This window comes from Argiope bruennichi, chromosome 11, assembly GCF_947563725.1.
Source record: "Argiope bruennichi chromosome 11, qqArgBrue1.1, whole genome shotgun sequence".
Classification (NCBI taxonomy): domain Eukaryota; kingdom Metazoa; phylum Arthropoda; class Arachnida; order Araneae; family Araneidae; genus Argiope; species Argiope bruennichi.
In genome coordinates, this window is record NC_079161.1 from 4,704,603 (window position 1) to 4,723,405 (window position 18,803).

The window sequence follows — 18,803 nt, forward strand, 5'->3', positions numbered from 1 at the left end:
CTATGAGCTAGATGGATGCAATTCGGTATGCAGTCTTTACACCAAATTTATAGATTTTTATGAAATTTTATGTAAACCTTTCAGATGAGGACTATCGCCCATTTGTTCGAGTATAAGTTAACAAGATAGCTACAAAACAAAGAGAGCTTGATAAATAAAATTCGGTACACAGATTTAACGTCTATAATGTAGACACATTTTAAGTCAAATTCAACAAGCGGTTGACAGTATGCCGGTCTCTAATTTCAGACTCAAGAGAATAGTGTTATATTACTTAAGTATATGAGAAAGTTGATGGGAGAACACTCTCACTCGTTCCCAGCTGTCGTTGCACATTGGATACGGTCATTCCTTTTCCATCGTCGCAATTAAGACAAGGAAGTTTAGTTAGTTATATTAATGTCCCGTTTTTAAAGCAACACTAGGGTTATTTTTATGATGGACCTCGTCATTTTCAACAGTGATCAGATAACGAGGTCGACACCTAAGCTTCCCCTCCTTCATCTCCAAGCTTACACACTACACCGGCGGGAGAGCGTTTGGCCCCGATGGAGTTAAGTTAAGTGGTTAAGTGGTATCCACCTTATAGTTAAGTGCAAGCGTCCAAATTTGCTAGTCTCAGGATCCCGAAACGAACAATGGATTTTGTTTCGATTCGCAAATCTTTCAATAATCATATAAAGTATCACAAAAGTGTCTCAGTAAAGAGTCCATTTTTCAAGTGAGTGGAAAGTAAACCACAATATCAGAAACTACGTTCCTAAAACTTGAATGATGAGTGTCAGAAAATATAGTTTTGATAAAAAGCCGAGACATAACCATGAAATAATGAATTTAAAAATATTTATTATTATTATATTAAAATATTTATTTTAACGAATTTATAATAAAACTAAATTTTCCAGTTTATTATTATTATTTTCAGTGTTTGGTTTCAAAAGACCCACGAAGCCACTCTAGATGTGAATAACTCCGAATTATGCATTTTCCTTCATTAAATACTCTATTGGTCAGCGATAAGAGTATTCTGGACGATTGACCCTCTGGATGAATGCTTATAAAATAAAAAAAAGGAAATAATTCTCATTAAAAATAAAAAAAGCTTATCATTCCAATTATTAGCAATAAAAATCTATGTTATGATTTAAAATGGTTTTGGTAAATAGTGTAACATGATTTTGTTGAAAATGTTAATCTGATTTTATAAAATTTGTTTTGCAAACATTTTTTTAAAAATATTCTTTTACTGCATTTTATATTTAAAGGTTGTCAATATGTAATGGCGATTGTGAAATTATTTATAATCTGGGCATTATATCAATTCAAAAATGCTTTATATAGCATTATTTAGACTCAACCGCACTTCATGTCTTTGCACTCCTCTGCATAAAAGATAAGAAAAAATGACGATCTCATTTCAAACGAAGCAGAGAGAGGGGGGGGGACACCTTAACATCTGCCCTGAGCGTTATTTTATGCTGGTATGAAACTGTTACTAATAATTTATCAGCTGTCGATATATATGACGAGCATGGTTGAAGCTCCTGCAGACATCAGCGCTTCAGTATTTTATGCTCTCCTCTTGCTCGCCTTCCTTAAATTTTTGTTAACAGAAATAAAGGTGAACCTTAATAAAACATTTTTTTAACTGATTTATTTATTTATTAATTTTGCAGTGGTAACAAACCATTCCCATAAAATGAGTGACAAAAGTGTCAGAACGACTGAAGCACGCACCACCCGAGTATCTGCTTCAAATTTCATTGATTATTCATTGAATGCTGACGTTGCCTTCACGAAGTAAACTGTTGTTCGTCACGAAACGGCGCCACGTCCAGCACCACCAAATGCTTTCTTTCCTCGATTGTTGACACTTTTCAGGGAAATGATGTCACATGAGGAAAGCTGAAACAAGTACATAGCTCGAGAAGGCTGGGGCCATTCTTAAATTACATAAAAATACAGTGACCTCAACCTCCTCTCAGTGGTTGTGTAAGGCATCGCTAGGCAAGTAACATTTTACACAAATCTCACCAATAGATATCTACATATTTACATGCACAGAGAAATAAAGAAATTTGACGTAAAAGCATGTCCTGGATTTTTAATTTAAAAATCGTAGTTTAATTGCTTAAAAATTAATTTTATGTAATTTACATTGCATTTAGATGCAATAGGAGGGTTATTTTGGAATGACATTTGTGTTTTTGAACCATGGTCAGGTGACGCCTTATCCAAAATTCCTTGTCATACGAGCGGGTTTAGTTTAGTTATATTAACGCCCCGTTGAAAAGCAACACTAGGGCTATTTTGGGACGGACCGCGTCATTTTGAACCGTGGTCAGATGACGGGGACAACACCTGAGCTGGCACCTCCCTCACCACACCAGCGGGAGGCATGACGGATTTAACGCGCAAGAGACCCCTTTACACGACGGTTCTTCGGTGGATTCGGGTCTCGAACCTGAAACCCTACGGCTCACAAGCCAAGACTTTACCACCAGGCCACCGCGGCCTTCGTAAGAGCGGGAATATATATGATCCTACAGAATTAATTTCCTCACTAATATCTATAACTTCTATAGAGACTTGATGGACACCCAATGTTTAGAAAGAAATAGAAATCCTGACACATTTATTTGCATTTTTAATTTTATTTCACAGACAAGGGCACTTATTGAAGACTCATAGTTTGTCAGCTGGGGAGTAAGTGTTTTCTAATAAAATAATGCGTACTAATGAAATTGTGATAAAATGAGCTTAGTAACACATTTTCAAAATTGAAATGCAGCATGAAAAATTACGAAGCTGTCTGAAGGGAATAAAGTCAGTGCTGCTAATTTGCATTAGGCTCGCTTACTTGGTGGTTCTTCGGTGATATTCAGGAACTTCCTGGTCCTGAAACCATTAGATTACCACGTAAACAGGAACAAAAAATTTTCAATGCTATTCGTAAACAATTAATCATTCATTAACATACTTAACAATATATTTATATCTTTACGAAAAATTCAAACAGTCTTCAAAAAAAAAAAAAATAACACAAATATATACAGCAAAACACAGACAGTTTAAAATCTCAACAAGAATTTATATGTAGCAAAATTTTGTACAAGGTAAAATTCATTATGCAACTTAAATGTATTTCGTGGGAATCACGACATTGAATTACTGTTATGCTGTAAAATAGAGAGCCTATTCTATGAATGGATTTAATTCTTCAAAAGTTAATTTTTAAAGCCCATACTATCATTCCTAAATTTTATTTCACGAAAAATGTGTTTGTATATATTTATAAGGCACTTTATTCAGATCCGGGACAAAATGTTAACATCTGAATCTGCCTCCATTTGTCAAAGATGTACTTGAGTAGAATTTTACACTTGATTAGTTATTAATACATAAATGTTCATGAAAGTATCGGTTACTTCCAAAACGCATGTTTGGGACGCTCGTTGTTTCTTGCAAATACAAGCACACGAACACCTTTCCAATTCTAATCATTGCACTCGAACTCAAAATAATTTATTTTTTCTGTATCATAAAAGGAAATAAAAGTAAGGGACACGCTACTACCACAACCCCCGATAGACAAGGCCTCTGCGGCTCTCCGTGACGTCACAACGAGACGGTACACTCCACTCCATTCCCTCAAGTCTCTGCGCGCTAGAGAGTGAAGAGAAATTACTTTTCACTTGTTAATATCATTTCATATACTTCCATATCATGCAATTCAACACACATATATTGTAGAATTCATTAATAATTAAAATGCAGCCGCTTTCCACATCACCCTGGAGGTACGGTGCTTGGTATGCATTACCTTTTTTGCATTAAGTGCAGGGCAGGTTTCCCAGTAGGTGTATCTCCCCTAGATTTAAAACTATTATCTTCATTCACTACATCATTCAAAATTATATCTGTTGCAAAATATTTTTGATTAGGAAATTTCAAAATTTCTTATTCACATAAGGTACAGGAGTTCTGAATTATAATCAGAGCCAGCCTTAAATATAAAGGAGATTTTGTGCAAGATACCATTTGGAGCCGCAATTTTTTTTTAAAGTAAAAAAAAAATTACAAACATTATATATAATGCTATTGCGTGTATATTTGTTAAATGAATTTGATTTTGCTTTTAATTACTTTAGTAAAATCACCATTTTTTTTCGATGATTTGTATAGGAAATGCTTGTAAGCTTCTTCACGCCTTGACCAACTACACTTCTTCCTTACTTTTAATTTGCTGAATTTAATTTGAAATTTTTTATATTAGTGATTAAATTGACACATTTTTAAATCTACCTTCTCTCTGTACAATGACAGTATCAATTGCTGTGATATTTTTAATACCCAAATTCTTTAACTTCATCTTCTTTTATTTCGGAATATCATCTTTTTCTTTTTCAAATTCGTGTTTTAAGAAAATTTTCAGAATTCATCAAATTGCATTCTGTCACTTTGGATTCGTCTAAAAATGTGTTGAATTTTGTACTTAAATTTTGAACTTCAGTTTTAATTTTACTGATCAATTTAAAAGCCGAATAAAAAACAACTGTTTTTAGTTGAAATACTTCATTAGTAGTGTTAATTTTGGGCGATATTGAAAACTATAGTATTAAGTATAAAATAAATGGCATTTCTTTTATTGATTCCAATATTTTTACTTCGCATACCGCTGTACTATCTCTATTTACCTCAATAAATTCTTCTAGGACATTACAATTTTTTTCAAACTGTGTATACATTGCATTAACTGAATCCATTCTGGCTTCCCAAAGGGTATAAAAAAGCATATAGAAGTTGTAATATCCAAAAACAAATTTACAATATATACTGCTGGAAATGGTATCACAAATTAATAAATTTAAAAAGTATGATGTGCAAGACATATAAATTGCATGTGGATTTAGAGCAACTATTCTAAATTGCAAAACTTTGTACTTCCGTTTCGTGTTGCTATCTTTGCCTTACGCCTATCCTCTTCAATTCATAATATTTAAATCCAGCTCACTTAATCTTTTCAACAGAGGTTTTGCTAGTCCTTCTCCAGTCACAATGATAACTTTAATAAACCCTATAAACGACGCATTTATATTTAATCTTTTCTCTGCAATATTTTCATACCTAATAATGACTGAAGTGTGTTTGTTCTTAATGGGGAAAATCAAGATTATATTCCATTTGGTTACTGCTGTACTTGGATGATTTTGAATAGACTTTAATTTTGCTAAGGATTTCATTTCATAATGCAGGAATATTTTGTTCATTTGATCGCAGTGCTAAATGATGGCCAATTCTAATTTTCGAATTTTTAATTCTGTTTATATGATTTATTAGCACAATTTGTATTTACTGAATTATTCGATTAAACATACAAAAATTTCCATTATTAGGAGTTTCTATTATTTTCATGGTTTCCACGAAATGAAAGGTTATTACATGATAAATATAGAATCATAAAAACAATTCTTTAAAACAGTAATTCAAGTCGTTCCCTTTTTTTTTATTTGCTTGTTTTGTGTTCATCCACAGTAAAACATAATTTTAGTCTAATCAGTAATTCTTTCCAACCAATAAAGGAATTAAAGTGACAAATAAAACATTCATGAATTTGAATTACAATTTCAGCTTTCTCCAGCTATTACAGCTACCTATAAATAGTGTAGATTGTTCATTTCCTTTTTATTTATTTATTTATTTATTTATTTTTTTGAAAATAGTATACAAAAAAAATGTCGAGTCTTGCGTTTTCAAATAAATTAACCAATTTTCACTATTTGGCATATTTTTTAGTAGTGTGTGGTGGAAAATGATCTACCTTCAGCACTCTTCACAAAAACTTCTTTCTATTGTACAAGTCCGTTTTTAACATATTCTAAACTTATCAGTTATAATATTTGTTCATAAACCTGGATAACTTATATTTATTTGATCATATTTGCTATTGTCATTATCGTTGTTATTTTCTGATTCAATCATATTTATAAAAATATACAGTTTTTCAATAAATTTCGGTTTCTACGTTTTCATTTCAAGATTATGCAGTTTTTGTGGAGCTTCCTTCTCCTGTTGGAACTGTAATTATAACTTCTGAAGTCGAAACAATATCATTACCATAATTATCTCATAGACAAGAAAACATGTCTAGTTGAAATTTAGCTTTTATACTTTTACCTTTTCTGCTATATATTTTTTTTAGAAACAACTTTACTAAATTTATCTAGTTTTCTTTTCTTTCCAGTTTTAGAAGAGCTTCTCAAACTATCATTTAATTTTTTACAATAATTATTCAGTAATGAATTGACTGCAGACCAAATTATCAAATAGACTCGTTTCTCTTTCAATATCATTTTTTTTAAAATGTAATTCACAGACCTACAGTAAAGGAAATTATTCGTAAATATTGACTTCCTTTAATGTTTAATTTAAATACAGTAAGAAATATACAATATAAAACAATATATAATTATTATTGTTTACTCTCATGCTTTTATCGTTATGTTATATAATAAAATTTAACTATATAAACGTAATTATAGATATAATAGTAAACAAAGAATGTAAATATAATTTTCCCTATGAAATGTTGAAGATGACATGCAAGCGGCACAATTTGGCATCTGAGATGGAATTGCTCCAATCACTAGTCTCGGATATTTAAGAGGGGCACTTAATAATTTTCCTGACTTCGAATCAAATAGACTCGTTTCTCTTTCAATATCATTTTTTTTTAAATGTAATTCACAGACCTACAGTAAAGGAAATTATTCGTAACTATTGACTTCCTTTAATGTTTAATTTAAATACAGTAAGAAATATACAACATAAAACAATATATAATTATTATTGTTTACTCTCATGCTTTTATCGTTATGTTATATAATAAAATTTAACTATATAAACGTAATTATAGATATAATAGTAAATAAAACATGTAAACATAATTACGGCAAATATTATAATTATTATTGACAATAATTACAGACATTATTACCTGTATTACAGCATTTTATAAAATAATTCTTTTCATAATGCACTTGATTAAAAGCACGAATAATAGATATTACTGAGCTGTATTACTGTTAAATTTCTAATGTGAGAATAAATGATTTTTCATTTAGAAACGTTAAGCATTAGTTTAAAATAATTAAATAAGCTTACCCTACTATGCTGCGTCGGATAAAATCCTTCACGATGTATGGCACTTAACCACTTCTTTTTAAGCTCTTCATTTTTAGGAAAGGCAAAAACACTTACTCTTGGGCCATTCCTGTAATTCCCATTACAGTTTGGAACACAACAGATCAAAGGCATTTCTATTCCTTATTTTTAGTAATCCAAATGATTTTTTTTGCAAGTAAGAAATGGCGCTTCCTGTCTACTCAAACACAGGAGGGCCACTGGCTAAAACATGTCGTGGGTGGAAAAGAGTTCGTTTCTTATCAGTAAACTTGAAGAGGGTGAAATTCCTCCCTCGGTCCCCCAATTCGCACCCACTCGTGTAACCTCTCGGAGCTACGTCATTACTTTCTGTGACGTAGGTTTTCCGGCCTTCTCTAACGGGGGTCGTGCTACTACTCGGATAACCGAAATTTCGTCCCAGCCGATCACGTGACCAGAACACTATTAGGAATAGAAAAATAATAACTTGCAGAATCGTTTGGCATGAATAATTGTCTGTAACGGTTTTAGTATTTTTTATGTAGCACCGTGTCTCAAGAACTGCAATGTTATTTCTTATGTATTTTTAGTGAATCACATTTTTTTTAAAACTGTAGGAAATACCGTAAACATGGTTTTATTCACTTCCACAGTAAATAAATATGATGAAAAGAGGAGGGCATTGCACTCCTATTTAACACTTTTCGACATACTGTATAACGTATCACAATTAACACGTTATACAGTATGTCGAGAATCCAGTAAAACAGAACTTTACAGAAACTGGCACTTCTAAATATTCAGTCTAGTTAAACTTTATTATTTTTTTCATTCTAAAAACCGGATTTAAAGAAAGCCAATTGTGACAGTCCTCCCTCGTATATTAAGACAATAGTACGCAATTAGGCTTTATAGAACAATAAACCACCATTACTCTATAATAAAGGGGTTATCTCCAATCACCTTCTAAAAAGTTGTGGACCTTAGGTAAGGGAAAGAACGCCTTGCATATGGCAATGGCGTACAGTTGTTTTTGGTGTGCAATTACATTTTTACTGAATCTATGACTTTTTTGGCAATTAATACCTCGCATGCCTAATAGTATCCAAAAACCCAATTTGTGTTCTAGATACATTTTTCCCAACCAATTGAAACAAAAATTCCATACGAACTCACAAAATCAGACAAAAAATGTGACATATTTAAATCATTCAGGACTTGCATGCTTCTGAAAATACAGATTGTCGTCTCTTTGTTTTGCTCAAAATTTGATAAGTGTCAATGATATTGATGTTAAATCTGTGTACCGAGTTTTATCCATCGAGCTCTCTCTCTTTCTTTCTCTTTCTTCTTTTTTGTAGTTATCGTGATAACTTATATTCGAATAGCCGGACAGACTGACTTCCTCTGAATAGATTTTTCTCAAAGTTTGATAGAATTTGATTTTACAAATTTGGTTACAAAAATTTGGTTTTAGGACCGTATACCAAATTTCATCTGTACAGATCAAAGCATTTTTGAGTTTTCTTGCTAAAAGCAGATAAAAAATGTCTTTTTCGAATTCAGGGAACTAGGAAATTTGTCAAAGTCCGGAATTCGAATTTTTTAAGTACAATACTTTCTCATTACTTAATATATTATAAAGTAAAAAAAAAAAAAAAAACTGATTGGAAATTTTGGGTGCCTGCCTTCTCACCGACTGACTCCAACAACTGAGTCAGATTTGCAATGTAACTGATAAAACCATACATCAAACTTTGTTTTAGTCGTTGCGTTCCCAGATTATCGGATTCGTATTTTACAGACAGTCAACTTTTTAATGGATTAGATTCGAAATTGGACTTAGATTTTATGATAAATCTATATGCTAAATCTCATTCATCTGGGTCTTTACGTTCTTGATTTATCGTGTTCACATGAACATGCAAGGATAAACAAACTACCCGGAGGTGGATTTGATAGGAATTTGACGTCTATCTATTGTCTATGTCTATTGATTTTTTTTATTATATTTAAATTGAAATCCATTCTGCCTTCTCAGCTGTCTGAAATGAGTGAATACGATGACTACAAAACGAAAACAAGTAGATGGATAAAATATTTTCATAGATTAAACCTTAAAACTGTAGATGCCTATCAGGTTAGAACCAAATCCGTCAAGAGATCGACCGTCTGTCAGTCCGTATTTTCACAAATATGTAACTGAAAAATGCAATAAATTAAGTATATGAATTTCGGTACGTGATTTTTCCGACTGCAATCGTTCTTCTGTATCACATTTTGCTTTTAATCTGTTCGAAAAATGGCATCCAAAATACACAATCGTTTTTCTGATGCAGCCCCACGTCATCGGCGGGGGTCGCAGCTAATAGGCCATCTCATAACAATAAATAATACACAAACTCCTTTATTAGAGAGTAAAAGAAGACATTTCGGAAAGATCGTTCCCTTTGGTTAACTGACGTGTTCGCAACTTTAGAGACATGTAAACAGACAATCAGGCAAAACATAATTTCTAAAACACGTTTCTGAATGTCAGGGTTCATCAAAATCTCCAGATCAATTTTTTTTAACGATTTCGATACTTTCTTTTTGTACGCTTTGTATAAAGAATAGCAAAAAAGAAAAAGAAAAGTGAGAGAGGACAATCGATGATATTTCATTCAAATCCAGGACATTTTCCCCACTGTTTAAAAAGGAATCTAAATTCGGAACGAACGTACGATCTGATTATTTGTCCTGCTTTCAAAAGGACGTTATTTATGATTAATAGAACAACCGTTTTCTTACATTGATTTTAAAGGAGAAAAAAGTAATCTGTTTGATTTAAGAGCGGATGACCAGGAGAAAACCGATATTCGACTGGACACTGACTGAAAGCTTCCTGCAGTAACCAGGAAGCCGTTGTGACGTCAGAAGTTAAATGATTCGAGGTCACGAGCTAAAAAGTCGTCTGCGCCGATGTGTGCCAAATCGTCGGGCATTAAAGGATTGCATTAAGGCTTCCGAGTTCAGTACGAGCCGCTAGGTGTGCTTCGAATTAAATTAAAAGAGTTTCGGCAACCCACCATTTTTATTATTGTTTTGGTAGTGAGAGCGAGTATGTTCCTTAAATATTCTTCCTTCCTTTCCAAGTTCATGAATGTCTTTGAAATAAATGCTGTCTTCGTGTAACTCTTTGCACTTTTAATACAATATGATCCGAATACTTTTTAGGAAATAAAAGGAACTGGGACGTTCGCGACAATGAAAAGGGAAGAAATTTCTGCTAACAAATAAAGGGGATTTTTCAGAAAGTAAAATTTAATATCTGATTTAAAGAATTTAGGCGCATGGGAACAAATCATTTACTTAATTCTAAATCAGTAGAAAAATATTTGTTTCTTAAACTAATTTCATTCTAACAAATCGAATATGTGTTGTGATGCGATAGTTTTCAAGTTCATAACCGCAAATCGGTAAGCTCAGAGAGAGTTCTCATTTATGTTATGCAAAATGAACATAATATATGGGCATAGGTTGGATAATTACATTAGACATTTTCCTATAAATATGTTAATAATAAAAATTTCAAAAAATAATAATAATGGATATCGTATGATTTGAAAACATCTGATACTTTGTATAATAAATAACCACTAAAGATCAAAAAATAAAAATATATTTAACAGATGCATATTTGCAAAGGTTATTGCATAAGCATTCATACGAATGTGCTCTGCGAGTACCAAAATTTGAAGAAAACAAGTTTCGAGGAAAAGGCCAAAAACAAAAAAACTATCATAGGTGCTCTTGTTCGATGCATTGTTAACTGATAATTTATAAGCTTCTGACTTTTCAAAATATAATCTCTGTAATCCATGACATGCATTTCCTTTTATTAGATTAAAATTGAAGATTCAATTTTTTGTAGGTGCAAATGAGCTAACGATTTGGTATGGCCGCTATCAGTCCATAACGCAAATTTTCACCGAACTGACAAACAAACAGATGGACAAGAAAGTGGATGAATGCATTTTCCTCAAGTTCTAAACTATGTTTAAAGTCTGTAGCTCATCATGTAATTTTAAAGCGATTGCCGACAGACAGAAATGAATGAATTTGTAAAAAATACAATTCTGTGAGTCACAAAATATTAACTCTGCAATGTATTTTTATATTGAATTTTTAAAATAATTATTGAAATTAATTAAAACATAATTGTTTATTTATTACTATATATTTGAACACTAACTATTGATACATCTAGTTGTGATGTATTGCATTTGATAAGTCCTGTTAAATAGTAATTTTAATATTGTATTTGTTTCAGTTTTCTTTTTAACTATCATAGTGATTAAATGATTTTATTTGAAAGTAAATAAATCCTTAACCAATAATTATGGATAATTTTTAAAAATTTTATTACTTAAGGCATTTATTTCCACTGCATGCATATTAAAAATAAATCAATATACATAATTATTCTCAAACTTGAAATATAATAAAATAAATAGTTAACATATTGATCTAGTTAAAAATGTGAAGGTAAATTGGTCTGATATTTATACAGGACCTTAATAATGTGAAATGTGTACAAACGGCAAGAGCGTTCTTTGCATTTTCTGAAGCAATACACGACAAGAGGTAAGGAGAAAAAAAATATTCTGGGCTCCATTTTATTCTTCGAAAGCCCCTAAAGAGGCGTAAAGACGACTGTGGGGTACTTCACCTTCAGGTCACCAAAGTAGTGAGACATTTCGACGGCGTTACGTCTGATACATAGTTAGGAAAACCCAAAATGGAACAGAAGATACGAATAAAAATGCATCACCTCCCAGAAAGAATGCACCTCCTCAGAATCCCTCTTTGTTATACTATATTTGTTTGCTATAATTAATACTACAAAAACACTGTAAAATTTTTTAAATCAGCGGTTCTCACGCTCCGAGTGAAGGGATAGAAATGTGTCAATCCAAACAAATTCTAACAGTGGAGGGATCAGCAATTTTTGGGTGAGAGTTTTTAGGGTATTTTCAGGGTAATCTAATTTTGAGCCCTCATTTGATTCATAGGGGGTCATATACTCGAAATTATTCAAACTAAAGTCAAATACAGTTTAAATTACAGAACAACATTCTTCAAATTTTATCTTGTTTTCAATTTTGCCTAGTCTACTTTTTCGCACTTGGCTTATTAACTCACCGGTGAACTTTGGTTTATAACTTCTATGATGAATTAAAAAACTTCATAAAATTTTAACCGTTTAAAATCAATTTTAAATTTAAATGTCATATTTTTTTATCCACCTTGAAGCTAAACCACTATTAAATCTTTTACTATTTCAATTCATCGTAACTTTTGTTTCTTAGAAACTATTTCTACCATAAAACTACGATTTAGATCAGCAAAAAATGTCTGGTATTGGAAAAATAATGTGACTGAAGGGCAAAATTTATATTTTCTAAAGAGCCACAAAGGATTTAATCCAGCCCTGCTTGGAACCAAACTTGGATTCAAAACTAGGAAAGTTTGTAAAGTGGGTTGATTGGTGATTTGGTAGTGTTTATTGGCACAAAAGTCATATACAGCCATACTGCGCCATAGATATGGTTAAAATAGAGAACATGGATGAACTACTAGTCTTTGGGAATGTGAAAAAATAGAACCAGAAAATAATAGTAATACGAAAAATTAAACTAAATGGGAAAAAACCAGTAGCTTTTAAAAATCTAAAAAGATTTGGATGGGGTTGCTCCCCCACGAGATGCTTTAAAATTGATGAATTAAAGAATTGTATACGATGATAATTAAAAACTTACATTCAATTAAAATATGTAAAGCACTTAAATTAACATGGCATGTTGAGCAGGTAGGACAATGTTCTCCAAATAAAAGTAAACGTTTATGGCCAATGCGGAGTCTTACCAATTTGAAGTCGACACTACGCACTGGAATACCAGGCAAAACTGAAATGGATGGCTAAATCGAATGCAATTTATTAAGTGTTTGCTGATTCCAAGATTCCTGTCATACTGAAGGTATATGTTGTGTGAAATATATTTTTGCATCACAATATAGAAGATCCCTTTGCAGGATAGTAGATGCTGTTTTAGCAGCAATATCCGTCTGCTCGTTTCTCGTAATGCGAACATGGTTTGGAACCCAACAGAAATTTTTTTTTAATTTTTCTTTTGGAGTTCCCGTAGGAGACCTAGAAATTCCATAGCTACAGGATGTATAAGATTATGAAAATTAGAAAGTGTTTCCAAGGAGCCATGCTGTCTGTATCGATGCAAAATTGGCGTTGAGTAGAAGGCGATATTGTTTGAAGTGGGAGAAGGCTTTTAAAATCGGAACTATTATCGCACATCCGAACTGTCTATTTATTTTAGTTTTAATTACACTCATAAAACTGTTCGTCATGATAAGCGAATGATGTGCTCAAGTGTCCTGAGAAGCGATATCGATAAGTTGTTTAGAATCTCATAATTGAGATAAGCAGCGACGTCGATGTAATGCGGTAAAAAGGAAGGTTCGAGCGACCAGCGGACCTTGATGCTCCAAAATAGAATACCGTTTACAGATGCAGCTGATTATTTCTGAGCGGTCATTAAGAAGCAAATATATTGGATGGGAATTACTAGTCAAAGGTCAGCAGATTCCGTTCGACAGAAAAGAATCGTTCCGAGGAGCAGTGATGTAACAGCTGAGTCTCTCGTCGATCCCTTCCAGAATGATGCAATTGTTGATTCTGATCAAAGTTAATTTGAAACTTTCATACTGAAATATCAATTTCTTTTGGTATGCATTTAAATTTAAATAAAATGAACAAATTTAAAAGCTAAATATTCTACATATAAAATATGAATGAAAAAAGTGCTAAATAATAAAAGCATCCTGTGTACCGCAGGAGTACGGATATATAAGTGCAAGGTAAAAAAAAATCCGTTATAAATGCATTCGGAGGATCGGGGATCGAAAAAATTGAGTTCCATCGAAACTACTGTTTTGAGTAAATTAAATGCAAGGGAAAGTGTAAATAATTATTATCACAGCTTGGTGGTGATATTAAAAATGTTCTTAAATTAAATATATGTATATACTCGTTACTCTATTTTTAAAATTTCTCTCTTACCTCTTGATATAAAAGTCACTTCCTATATATATTTATTTCTAAGAATCGCTCTAAAAAATTGCTGACTTTGTAATTCTTATTCTGCAAGCGAAGGAATAAAAATACCTAACACCCACTGCATTCCTTTCAAAAATAACTACAACTCCCTTTCCTAAATCGGCATGTTTCAAGGAAATCTCTATAAAACTCTCTTGGTAAGGAGCACTAAAGGAAAATTTCTCACGCTTTTATTCTCGCATTCTGGTGTGAACTGTCACGTTCCACCTTTGATCTCATCTATAAATCATACCCAACCGTGGAAAAATAAATTGAATTTAATTTCCACTTTGTCTTCTTGTCAATCATTAAGCTGAAAACTTATACTACACACACACACACACATGTATGACACGTTTATACAGAATGCAAAAGAGAGGTTTCCTCCTATATTAAATCTAACAAATGAAGAATAATCTTTCTTGGACGCTCAACATAGCTGTTCAAATCATGGCCTGTGGAATAGCTTCATTGCATCTTTTAGATCTTATAAAGCTGCTGGCTATTGTTGACAGACTCGTGAATTGAAATGTCTCTATAAAACGTGGGGGGCGGGCACGGGGTCAAATACGGTGCACATAGGGACCATCTAATATCACATCGCAGTGAAACTGTCCTGGGAGATTTCCCACGTGAGATATACGTACGATTTTCATCGCTGTGTTGTCATCACAGATCTTCGAGATGTTGATTTTCCAATCGTTGAGTGACCCAAGGACTCAACGATCATAAAAGTTTGGATTCAGATGGAAAAGGTCTTCAAACAGTTTATGATAATGATCTAATGTAAGAGACACTTTAACACCGTTCTTTTTAAAAAATTTAGATCTTCGTACACAGATATCAGCTACAGTATACTAAACGGTAACTTTTCACTTATTGAGCTTCTTGCAGGTTATTATCAGACCCAAACTTAAAATTTTGTTTACGTGCATTCTCTACTTAAAGCTTTGTGTGCACTTTAAATACCTGTGCATTCTCTGCCTGAAATTTTGTGTTTACTAAAGCTCCAAATACCTGTTGCTTCGATGCACACGCTTTCGTGAGAGTTATACCTCTTCACAATTTTCTGCAATGACTTTAATAACGAGTTTTGAACTCATCGCCATCATTTTTTGTCTTTCATAAGTTTGCCTCATTTCAGTTTTTGCATTCCTTCTGAATTCCGGAATCCTCTCGATTTGTCCAGAATATGGACGAATCGTCCTTGATTATCATTTTATTTGCTTATTTGTTGCCTTTGGTGACCAGCGGCTTCACCGAGATGAATGATCATTAATATCTACAATTTAATATTTTATGTAACAAGCTTTTAATATCTTCCTCTGCAAAATATTTGTAAGTTTCAAATTTGGATAGTCATATGATTTGTGTTATTTTAAAAATTTAATAATGTACTTTCATGTATATGCACTTCTCTAATTTTCCGTCATATCTCCTAAAATTTGAACTTTAGTTAGAAACGGAAGGATTTTAATTTCAACTAATGCAGAAATTCTTCTTTTTAAAAACCATATGTCTATTTTTAAAAAAAAATAAATATGAGTACAAAAAATAGAATCGTTGCATTGAAGTCTTATGTGAACTACAGAATATTTTTTACAATTTATGCAATATCTCAGATGATTTTTTTCAATAAGTACTTAAAAATTAAATACGTAAATATACATAAAAATAAACCATAAATACCTAAAAAAATCCACATAAAAATGAAGCCATTTTTCTTATTACATGTATATGGCAATGATTAATGGTTTAAAAGTTAACCTTTGGGCACCCACGACAGTATATATCTTGTATATATAAACCAGATATAGATTTTATTTCGTCTCACTATTGATGAAAAAGGTCTTAAGGGTATTTTAATAAATCAAAATAATTTTGGCACCCCGTTGGTAATCTATTTATTATAGAACAAACAACAGATTAGAATAGTTTTTTAAATATAATTTCAGAATTTTTAATTATGATCTTAAGTCTTTTGTTTGTTACTGCAACGGGCTTATTTGGCCAGATGAAAGAGTCTTAGCGTCTAAATCAGAACTGTTTGCTCGAAAATATAATTAGCTATATACTTAAGTCAGATGTAGTACACCTCCACATCCGAGTCTACACTTTCCGCCTCTTGTGCTTCATTGTTGATTTATTTATTGATTATTGATTGAACTTAAAGTTTATGATATTTGTCCCAAAATAGCTCGTAAGCAGATACAAAATGAATAATAAACAAATTTGAGAGATTTACCATAACTGGGCCGCCTCTGTAGGCAACATTATTATTGAGCAAGATAAAAATATACTCCTCCTCCAGGTTTTGATTCCAATAATTTGTGCATTCTAACTTTTAAACAAATTTCTATTTAGAAATATGCATGGCTTGCCTGTAACTTTAACTTAATAGAATGGTGAGAATTTTTAACTTCAGATGTATATAAGTTTATGCAATTGTATTATTGAAATCAATATTGTGCATTCAAGGAACATATTTTTGACAAAGCAGTAATGACTTTAACAAGCCATTAGAGAATCGACAGTCTTTTGACCTGTAGACATGCGGACACTACAGCAATAAACGCAATATCCAAGAAGAATGAAATTTGGTATATTGTCTTCATTCCCTAACGACGAATCTGTACTAAATTTTGGACCAACTCGGTCAATGAAAAATATTATACAACTGCTTAACCTGTAATACAGTAATAAGTTTACACACTAATATTAGACTAAACGCAAAACGCATCGTATTATGTTACTCTATTAACGCACGGATATTTTTTTACGATGTTATTTCGATATTTTGAACGCTGTACGATACCATGCAAATATCAAATCGATTGTGTAGAATATTTCACGAAATTTAAATACATGAAAAATTCGAGGGGCGAACATGTCTGATGGTTTATGGTTTTGTGGGCCTTTTCCAGATCTTAAGAAATACACTTTTCAACAGGAATGGCTTCCGAGCCTGAACTGCACGAAAATTAACAGATAATAACATTTAATGCTGACAGGTATAACGTCAAATAGGTGTGTTGATTTGAATATTTATGAAAATCGATGTAGAACGTACATAATTTTTATCGAAAAAAAATTAATGACGTCAAACATGACATCACTTAGGCAACGATAGAAGTGATCTCCCTTTTTGACCCGGTATTGGCCTATTTCCTTTCTTTGTTTTTCCAAACGGTAAAGCTGGCTAAAACCAGATGAAATGCTAATTAGAAAAAAAAGAAACCACACCATTCTAAAATGAACACCAATACCTTTCTAAAAAACATTAATACCTTTAGTTAAAAAAATAGAGAAAAATATGGCGACAAAGTAATACGCTGAATACGCATACGAATTACTTATATAAAACATATAACAGAGATCTAAACTTTCTTCAAATATTAGATTGAAATAGAAAATAGAAACTTTATTCATAGATCCTACTAAATTTGAACTTGATATTCTTAGGAGCCTGGAAATAGGCACAACAAAGTAATTTTTTGAAAATTTTAGTTGGTTAAAAATTAAGAAAACTTCTGACGTTTGTTTACAATTATTTCTGAAAATATATTCGCATGAGTGTTTTTGGTGCCCTTAAAATTTACAAGATCATCATATTAATAATATAGTAATTTTGTTTCTTGTTTTTCTTTAATCTAGATATTTAAAAAAATTAAGAAAAATCAAAGCACCAATCATCCCATCCTAACCCACTGGGGTGATTTCGCTATGTTTTATTTCATATGAAAGGTTTTGATTTATATATATCTTATAAATTACCAACTGCTTCCTATAGTCTCTCATTTTCGAGAGATATCCCAAAATACTTTATATTCTGAGTTAAAGGAATTTCCAACCATTGCATTGATTTAATTAATTGTATTCTAAAAGAAATCTCATAATGATAATCGTTAACAATCACATAATAGTTCATGCTCTCATCAAACAGAACAAATGTAGGGCTCTTAAAATAGCTTGGTTTTAATTATCTGTCGCCGTTTTCTTGAAAATGCTTCATTGTGTAAATCTTGAAAATCAAATTATATTTAAAAAATTTAATAATAACCAATATTTTTGACAAACTAGCTGGTTTTCAAAGGTGGCTAATTCTGTGAATAGGTTAGTTTAGTTTCGCTGTATAATGTCCCATTTTAAAGCAACAATACGGCTATTTTTGGGATGGATATGGTCATTTTGAGCAGTTGTCAGATTACGTTGACGATACCTGAGCTTGCACCCCGCCTCTCCAAGCTTCCAAACCACACCGGCGGGAGAACGTTTGTCTCCGACGGATTTGGTGTGCACCAAACCCGCTTACACGACGGTTCTTCGGTGGAATCGAGTCCCGAACTTCAAACCCTTCGGTTCCGAAGCCGAGATCTTTTCATCAGGCAACCGCGATCCTGTGAATCGGTTAGAAAGTCGATGATTTCGTGAATATTAATTTAAACGTCAAGAATTCAGTGATTAGATGACACACATGAATGAGGAT